We start from the raw sequence: 10,394 nt of genomic DNA, 5'->3' as shown, positions 1-10,394 counted from the left end.
TGTTGCCACACTGTGAGTTCCAGTTTGTTCTCAGCAACTCTTAGAAGATTGAAGTCAAATGTTGGCCATTTTTCTCCCTTTTTTTAAAGTTTTTTTTTTTTCCCCCATCTTGACTGAATTATGTAAGCTATTCAGCTGGCCACTTAACGGTGGTTTTTCTGTAGCATTGGTGAGTTTATGTAATTTTGCTTATAGGAAATTATATATATTCATTTTTATACCTCAATTTACCCTGTCTGTTGAATGTTACTGGCACGAAATCTGTGGCTATGGCACTGATTATCTCTGATGGCTTTTCTAATAGTGCTTATCTGCACATAGCTTGATCTTGGGTAAGAGGCTTATTTGGTGCATATTTTCTGGTTTTTGAAACAGAAACATGAATCACTCCCTCTGATATAAAACTCACCAACACTAACGTTAACATTTTGTCATGTAATTATGTTTCTATTCATTTTTAGTTTACATTCTGAACCAGAGGGCCAGTGGGCAGAGTGCATTTTCTTTTTTTCTTTTTATTTTTTTATTTTATTTTTTTTAAAGATTTTATTTATTTATTTGACAGAGAGAGAGACAGCGAGAGCAGGAACACAAGCAGGGGGAGTGGGAGAGGGAGAAGCAGGCTTCCCACCGAGCAGGGAGCCCGATGTGGGACTCGATCCCAGGACCCTGGGATCATGACCTGAGCCGAAGGCAGATGCTTAATGACTGAGCCACCCAGGCACCCCAGAGTGCATTTTCATGGAATGAATTAGGCAAAGAGGTTTGACCTTGAGACTACTATTTACTGTCTCTGTGGTCTTGAACAAGGTGCCTGATCTCTTTCTCAGTTTTTTCATTTGTGTAGTGGGCATAAAGTATGACCTCTATCTGATGCAGTTGTTGGGGGAACACCTGAGATTTTGTTTATTAAAACATTTCTTCCTGGGTGTGCAGTAAATGCTCAATAATTTTTAGATAGTAGCACTAGTACTAGGAATAGGAACTATAACCTTTTTGGCTCCTCGTCCGATCAGGAGATAAGATGCACACGAAGAGTTAAATGGTACTAGGAGGGTTAAGAGCTCAGTAACAGACAGCAAGCTTGTTGGCTCGGTGGCGCACAGGAGCTTGTGTCCTAAGGTGCCGGTGACCCCGAGTGGACAGAGTTACTGCCCTAAAGCGGTGTGAGCCGGGGGCTGAGGCAGGTGTGTCTCCATCCTGCAGGGTGGATAGATGTATGCCGTAAGGACTTTTAACTGAGGTAAAGTTTATAAGTGGTGAAATTCACAGATATTAAGGGTACAATTCGATGAGTTTTGACAAATGTGTAGACTCATGCAGCTACCACCTCAGTCCGGATGGAGAACGTCTCTGTCACTCCAGCAGATTTCCTCATGCATGCCCGTTCCAGTCAATCTCTGTCCCTGTAGGCAGCCGTTTTTCTGATTTCTTTTCACAGAGATTAATTTTGCCTGTGCTTGAATTTCATATAAAGGGAGTCATGTAACATGGGCAGTTTTATGTCTGGCTTCTTTGACCCAGCCTGATGTCTGAAATTCCTCCATTGTGTTGAGTTTATCAGTTTGTTCATTTTTATTGATGTACATCTCTGTTGTTTTCAGTTTAGGGTATTATAACTAATGCTACTATGACTATTCATGTAAACTTATTTGTGTGGATGTGTGCTTTCTTCAAGACATATCTCCTGAAGAAATATCTAGGCCTAGAACTTCTGGGTCATCAGGTAGATATTGGTTTAATTTTATAAGAAATTGCCAAACCTTTCCCCCAAGTGGTTGTACCATTTATACAGTCTTTGCCAGTGACAGGGGAGAGTTGCCATGGCAACACACATTTGCCGACATTTAGTGTTGTTTGCCTTTTTCCACTGAGCCATATAGTCCATAGTGGCAAATGATGTTAAGCACTTCCTATGTGCTTGGTAGCTATTTGTATATTTTCCTTTGTGAAGTTCACGTTCAAGCCTTTTTGCTCCTTTTACTAATGTGTTTCTTTTCATCTTAATCATTGAGTTGTGGGCGTTTTTATATAACAGCCCCCAGAATATTTTCTTCCACTTCGTGGCTTTCGTATTCCTTCGTTAGCAATGTACTTCACAGTGCATTTGTTTTAATTAAACTTTTTTTTTTAAAGGTACTCATACATTCAAAGAGTTATTAGAACTAATACAAAGAGATCCCGTGTACCTCTGTGCCCTTTGCTCAGTTTTCCCCAATGGAAATATCTTGAACAATTATTGATTGCAACCAGGCAACTGACATCCATGCAGTCAACATAGAGAATCCCTTATGTTGCCCTTCCAGTGTCCTCCACCCCCACCCCGCCCCCATTTCTGGCCCTTGCAACCCCTAGTCTGTTCTCCATTTCTGTGATTTTGTCATTTCAGCAGTGTTATAGAAAAGGAATCCTATTGTATGTGACCTTTGGGATTAGATTTTATTTTTCACTCAGCAGAATTCTTTGGAGATTCATCCAGGTTGTTGTGTGTATCAGTAGTTTGTTCTTTTGTATTACCTAGCAGTGTGCTATGGTTTGGATGTCCTATAGTTTGTACAACTATTAACCTTTCAGGGACATCTGGGTTCTATCCAGTTTTTGCCTGTTATAACTAAAGCTGCTATTAACATCTTGTACAGGTTTTTATGTAAACAGAAGTCTTCATTTCTTTGGGATAAATGCCTAAGAGTGCAATTGCTGGGTCTGTATGGTAGATACATGTTTAGTTTTATCAGAAACCGCCAAACTGTTTGCTAGAATGATTGTATTACTTCATGCATCCACCAGTAGTGTATGAGTAATCCAGTTTTGTTTTTGTTTTTACATCATCAGTATTTGGTGTTGTCCCTACTTTTTTTAATTTAGCCATTCTGATAGGTATGTGCTGATAACTTATTATGGTTTTAATTTGTATTCCTCTAATGATTAATGATGTTGAACATCTTTTCATGTGTATATTTGCCATCCATAGATCCTCTTCAGTGAAATGTCTGTTTATCTTCTGTCCATTTTCTATTTAGATTATTTGTTTTGTACAGTTAACTTTTGAGGGTTCATTATGTATTTTAGATACTAGTCCTTTTTAGATATGTGGTTTGGACATATTTTCTCCTAATCTGTGCTTGTCTTTTTATCCTCTTCACAGAGACTTTTGGAGAGCAAAGTTTTAAATTTTGGTAAGATTCAATTTGTTGTTGTTGTTGTTGTTGCTTTTAATGCATTGTACTTTTGGTGTCAGGTCTGAGACTCTTTGCCTAGCTGTAGATTTTAAGGATTTTCTCTAATATTTTTTCTAACAGTTTTCTGGTTTTACACCTAAACCCATGATCCATTTGAGTTAATCTTTATATGAAATAAGAAGGTTAGGTAGAGATTCTTTTTTTTTTTTTTTTTAATCTTCTGGATATTTGGTTGCTCTGGTGCCATTTGTTTTAAAGACTATCTTTCCTCTTTTTTTTTTTTTTTTTTTTAAGATTTACTTATTTATTTGGGAGAGAGAGTGTACGAGTGGGAGGGGCAGAGGGAGAGGGAGAGAGAATCTCAAGCAGACTCTGTGCTGAACACAGGGCTTGATTTCATGACCCCGAGATCACAACCGAAACGGAAACCAAGAGTCAGATACTTAACCAACTGTGCCTCCCAGGCACCTCTATCTTTCCTCTGTTGAATATGTTTTTCATCTTTTGTCAAAAATCAGTTGGCTATACTTGTGTTGGGGATTTTCAGGGTTCTCTATTCATTTCTTTGATTTAAAGTTCTACCTCTCTGCCAATACCGTACAGTCTTTTCCCTCCCTCCCTCCCTCCCTCTCTCCCTCCCTCCCTTCCTTCCTTCCTTCCTTCCTCTTTTGTCATTCTAACTTGATTGTAGCATGCTCCACTCTTTAGTTGAAAACTTCAAGCATAACCACTGGCTTAGGTCAGGCTATTTGTGACAATTGATTTCATCTTTAAGTCACTTAAAATTTTTACCACAATCAAACAGAACTGGAAGGCCGATAAAGGAAAATAAAAACAAACAAACTCAGAAGTCCCCAGCTCCACTCCTCCCTAAATTATTCTTCATTGAATGCTAGTTCTTAATTTATCAAATTTTATCATTTTTCCCCTTTTTTGTTTTTTTGTTACGAAGATGAGGATTTCACATCCTTATATATCCTTGCTTTCCCTCCTGTTTTCCAAATATAATTATATCAGAATTTTTAGTTAAAGTGGTGTAAAATGTTTGACTAATTTTCTGTCTAATATTTTGTAATTACATTTCCTTTCTTGTTCAAAGTATTTTGCTTTCTGCAGTTAATAATTCACTTCCTCCCACCTATTTGTCTTTGTTCCTATTACTAATTATTTTCAGACTTTCCAACTCCAAAGATTATGATTTTCCCACCCAGCCCAATGCATCAGCTTTTCTTTGTTCTTAAAGATGTTGCTCTGGGAGTCATCTGCCATCATGCTCTTGCCTGACCCACCTGTGCTCTAGGTATTCCACATAGATGTGCTCCTGGCCTTTCTCTTTGCTCCTCTCCAACATGTATCTTGTTTCCTAAATCCCACCTCTTTCTCATCCTTAATATGTACTCTAATTTTAGTAGAGTACATCTTTTAGTAGTTTCATGAGAAAGCATGTATGGGAAATATTTTTTGAGAAAAGTGTTAATATGTATTAATATGAAAATAATACGTATCTTTTCATGCTTAATTGCTAATTTGAATGTTGAACTCTGGGATACAAATATTTATTCAAAATTTGAGGCTGTTGCTCCATTGACTTCTAGCTTTGACTATGTTGTTGAGAAGTCAGATGACATTCATACTTACAGTCTTTTAATGTGAACTAGTTATTTATGACTTGAAGATTTTAGTATCTTCTCTTTATCCCCAATGCTCTGAAATTTCATAGCAGTGTAACCTGATATGGGGATTTTTAAAAAATTCATTATGCTGTGCATTTAATAGGCTCTTTAATTTGAATACTTATGTCTCTTAGTTAAGGGAATATTTTGTGTATCAATATTTTGATAATTTCCTCTTTATTTTACTCTGTTTTCTTTTTCTGGAATTCTATTACACAGTGGTTAGAATTTCTGGACTGACTGATATTCAGATTTCTTTTTATCTCCTATTAATACCATATTGTCTTGATTTACCGTAGCTATATAATAAGTCTTAAAATCAGGAACATTGATACCTCTCATTTTCTTATTCACTTTTTTTTAAAGATTTTTTTTTTTTAAATTCATTTGAGAGAGACAGAGACAGAGAACAAGCAGGGGAAGAGGCAGAGGGAGAGGGAGAAGCAGCCTACCCCCCCCCCCCCCGCCCTGAGCGGGGAGCCAGATGTGGGGCTTGATCCCAGGACCTGGAGATCATGACCTGAGCCGAAGGCAGATGCTTAACCATCTGAGCCACCCAGGTGCTCTCTTCTTCATTTTCAAAATTGTTTTAGATATTCTAGTTTCTTTGCCTTTCTATATTAATTTTAGAATAATCTTGTGTATATCTATAAGAAATGTTGCTGGTGTATTAACAAATTCCATTAACCCTATATATCTGTTTGCATAGAATTGACATCTTTACTATGTTGAGTCTTCAAATCTATGAACATTGTATATCTCTAAATATTTGTTTAGGTCCTTTGATTTCTGTGATCAGCATTTTATAATGTTCAGAATAAAGATATATTTTATAAAGTTTATACCTGAGCATTTCATTTTATTTGAAGTGATTATGAATGGTATTGTGTGTATAATTTTGGTTTCTACTTATTGGTAGTTTATAGAAATGTGATCGATTTGTGTGTTGATTTTGTATCCTACAACCTTGTTGAACTCACTTATTAATTCTAGAAGGGGTGTGTGTTTGTGTGTGTGTGTGTGTGTAGCTTCTTTGGGATTTTCTACAGACATAATCATGTCATCTACAAATAGGGACAATTTCATTTTTCCCTTCCAATATGTATGTCTTTTATTTATTTATTTTCTTCCTTATTTCAGTGGCTAGACCTTGAATAGGACTGATGAGAGCAGACATTCTTGCCTGGGTACCAAGTTCAGGGGAAAGGTATTCAGTCTTTAACTGTTGAATAAGATGTTATTAGATGTAGATTTTTGGTAGATTTTCTTTATAAAGAAAGTTCCTTTCTATTCCCAATTTGGTGAGAGTGTTTTTTTTTCTTCTTAACTTTATGAATGGGTGTTGGATTTTGTCGAATGCTTTTTCTGCTGTAGTTGATAAATCACAGATTTTTTTTTTAGCTCATTGATATGGTAAATTATGCTGATTGATTTTTCAAATTTTGAACCAGCCTTGCATACCTGGAATACATTCCACTCAATCTTGGCATATAATTCTCTTAATACATTACTGTATTTGACTTGCTAATATTTTGTTGAAGATTTTTGTGTCTAAGTTCAGTAGAGATATTGGTATATAATTGACTTTTTTGTATTATCTTTGCCAAGATTTTATATCAGGGAAAAACTAGGCTCAAAAAATGAGTTGGGACACATTTCTTTCTCTTCTGGTTTTTGGACAAGAATATGTAAAGTCGATGTTAATTCTTTAAATGTTTGATAGAATTCTTTAGTGAAACCATCTGGGTCTGGAGGTTTTTCTCAGAAGCTTTTTAATTACAAATTCAATTTCTTTAATTGGTTACAGGGCTATTCAGGCTGTAGATTTCATTTTGGCTGAATTTTTGTAGTTTATAGTTTCTCAGGAATTAGTTCACATTTCTGAGTTCTCAAATTAATGAGTTTAAAGTTACTCATTGTATTCCTTTTTTAGTGACTGCAAGATCTGTAGTGATAGCCCCTATTTCATTGCTGGTATTGATTTGTGTTTTCTCTATTTCTTTCAATCTTGCTAGAGCTTTACACTTCTTTTTCCTTGAAAAACCAGGCTTTTGATCCATTAATTTTCTCTCTTCTCTCTCTTTTTTTTTTTTTTTTTAAGAGAGAGTATGAGTGGGGAATGGGAGAGGGATAGAGAGAATCTTAAGCAGGCTCAATGCTCAGCTTCAGGCTCAATCCCATGACCCTGAGATCATGACCTGAGCCGAAATCAAGAGTGGGATGCTTAACTGACTAAGCCACCCAGGCACCCCTAAAAATTGAGCTCTTAAGTAAAAATTAGAATTTTGGAAATTTTGTATATGCCACCCTGAGCTGGACAGTTCCCATTATTTAGGGATTTTTCTGATGAGATATGGAGCTGTATTAATGTGTGATATTTTTTATATAGCATAATGATATATGTCAACATTTGGAAGAGCTACATAACTCAGCAAACCAACAAAGTCATGCAGGCATAAGAAATCCACTCAAAGTGTGAGATAAGCCAAAAGATTGTAACTTTGCCAAAATCAATAAGCCTTATCTATTGGAACTTTGGTATCCATAAGAAGTTCCTTTCCCATGTAATTTTCTTGGTCTAAAGTTAAATCTTTACCATTTAGGTACCTTTTGAGTCCCACTTTTGATGTCAATACATATGTGGCATAAATTCACTGTAAGCATATAAGCAGGGCAAGGTAAATCACCTCTGAATTTCTTTTCTTGGACTTTTCAGCCTTTTATTTAATTTGAATTGGACTTTTAGGATTATTTGAAAGAAATAGTGTGCCATGTTCAAGAAAAATGTTGGTTATTTCTGATAACTCTTCTCTCATTTTGGTTGGTCCTACTTTTTCACTACAAACCATAGAAATGACAATTTAGTCCAATTCTACTTTGAAATAAAATATTGGAGAGCTGGAAGCTTATTTCAGTTTGGAGAAGTAGGGGAATTGCTTTTATCCTTCTCTCTCTCCTTATTATTAATTTATATGCTGAAATATATTAGCATAGTGCAGGATCAAACCAGTACATAAATACAACCATTTATGTTTCTGCCATAAGCTTCACTGCAGATTAATCTCACTGAAAGCTTGAATGGTTTCTTAGGGGAAAATACTGGAAGGGTAGTTTATCCCATGAGTTCCCTTAAATATGCTGTTAATTCGCATTGATTTCGGAGAAAACAGATAAGCAGTTTGACTTCCCCCTGACTGAATGCATCATCAAGCTGTTCTCAGTACTGTTTAATGGAAACCTGAGGGCCCCTCCTGCTTTCTGGGTTTTCATATGCACAGATCCAGATGCCAAGAGAAGACTGCAGACACTACTCAGAGAAAATCCCACACTTCCTGATCAAACTTTTGAGTCCAAAATGATGACTTTATGGTGAGATCTGGGAATATATACTGGGAGCTTTTTTCTCCTTTCTCCCTTCTGGTTGTAGTGCCCTCCAGAAGACAATGGGACAGAGCCTCAGGCGAGGGGTGAAGTGTACTTGCTCATATGGTGTGCTCAGGCTCCCCTAAGTCCCTGACCAAGCTTAGCAGTCACTGCCACCCCACACCAGGCCATCCTTCACCCTCAGAGGCCTCTCCAGGGCGGCCAGGATGCTCCTACAGCCCCGCTCACCTTTCACAGGCCAGGCGCGCGTGCGCACGCACACACACACACACACACACACACACACACACACACAGAGGCTTGCACAAGTCCACTTTTAATTGGGGTGGAGACGTGCAGTAATCTAAAAACAATCTCATTTGTCATGAAGGATGGGATGGTTCTTTAACAAGCCTTCAAATGCCTTTGAAAGCCACTGTGCAGCATGAGCAGCAGTAAGAGATGTACCTGAGCCCTCACGTTTCTGTGAGACCTTGGAGCCTCGGTCCCTGGGAAGCCCGAGTCAGGCCGCCCCGGGCTCTCTGGGCACTGATGCCCCTTCAGCTCCTCGCCTGGCTGACTTGTAGACACTTTAGCCACGGGATATCCGTGGCCGTGAACCCGTCGAGGGCCCCCTCAGGCAGTGGCTTCCTGCCTCTGTCCTCTTGCCTCTTGTTGGCCAGCATCACACTTCCTGGACTGTGGCTCTCATGGCAGGGACCAGCTGTATCCCCAGTGCTGAGCCGCCAGGAGACACCCCGTGAATGCTTGGGGGGGGGGAGCGGCTTTGTGGCTGCAGAGCTGACATCAGCAACCCTGCGCTCCTGCCTGCGCCTCTTCTGTGCTGAGCTCTGTGGGGACTGGCAGGGTGGTAAGGCTCTCCTGGCCCCTGGAGGGCAGAGTGGCGACTTGCCTTCCGGTGAAACTTGCAGTCCCGCCCCATCAGACATGCTCGAGAGTATAAATATGGGAAACACGGTATATTTTGTAGTCATCATGTTCATTTTTTATCGTGTTTAAAATACATATATTTGTTCAACGGTAGCTACCTTTTGCCCTGAAATTTCTGATACTCATTTATTTTAGAAGGCAGTAGTGGAAATACATAAGGTGACATACAGAGAGGTTGGCTGATTTTTTTTTTTTTAGACCCACAGAATATGATGAGTCTGTCACTGGAAAATACTTCTAAATATTTCTGATAAGCTAGGAGAATGAAGCCTGAGAATTAGCTCTGATGATAGAGCTGCATCCTCCTCCTTCATTTCACCTGTAGCCAGCAAGGGCTTCGGTAGGTGGTCCCAGAAAGCACAGCTTGAATCAGCTTGTTCTAAAGCACGTGGTGGACTCGGTCCAAAGGGAATTATCTTAAAAGATCATCTCATCACTGAAGGGCGACCTTTCCATATTTGTATATTTAACTGTAGTAGAACATACCTGATCATATTTACATTTTTACCTCAGAAATACACTTGAAATGCACAACTGTTGCCTTTAAAAAGATTAATACTACTATTATGAGAAAGCACAACACACTGTGAGGTTGAACTCCCAGCTTCAGTAGGTATACATAATGACCTGCCAGCAGTAGGGATTTGAATGACTATATTTACCAGAAAAGGATCTTCTACCTGTATTTTTCAGAATAGGTGTTCACAAATGATGCATTATGCCCTGTGCTTTTGTTTCTCACTGGGATTTGAAAAATAAAACTTTCCATTAGTTGTGAATTCATAAGCTTGGGACATGAAAATGTTTGAATTTGATGTAAAAGAAGTTTTGAAAGGAAGATTAGTAGTTTAAACCAAAAGATTAGTCGCCTTGGGAAATTCAGCTGTCTAAAAAGCCGAGTTCAGTAATAAAAGGTCCTGCTCCAGCTGATTGCTCCATTCACGCTGCGATTCCTAATCTTTCCCGCCGGACCCTCGCCTGATCGACAGCGCTGATTACCAAGGCCTAATAGCACTCATCGTCACTTTACCAGAATGTGTGGGGCTCGTCTGCCTTAGACACCCCTTGTCTGTGGTGTACTTGGCTCCTCTGCTGTGTGGGAGTTGATTATTATTTCTCATATTCATTATCACTTTAAATGGAGGAGAAGGGTGAGGTCCCAGAACCGATCACGATTATGCTGGCTGACCTCTCTCACTGGCAGAGTCACAGAGGAGCTTGAAGCTGG

Source organism: Neomonachus schauinslandi, chromosome 5 (assembly GCF_002201575.2).
Source record: "Neomonachus schauinslandi chromosome 5, ASM220157v2, whole genome shotgun sequence".
NCBI classification, from domain to species: domain Eukaryota; kingdom Metazoa; phylum Chordata; class Mammalia; order Carnivora; family Phocidae; genus Neomonachus; species Neomonachus schauinslandi.
This window is presented reverse-complemented; position numbering follows the sequence as displayed.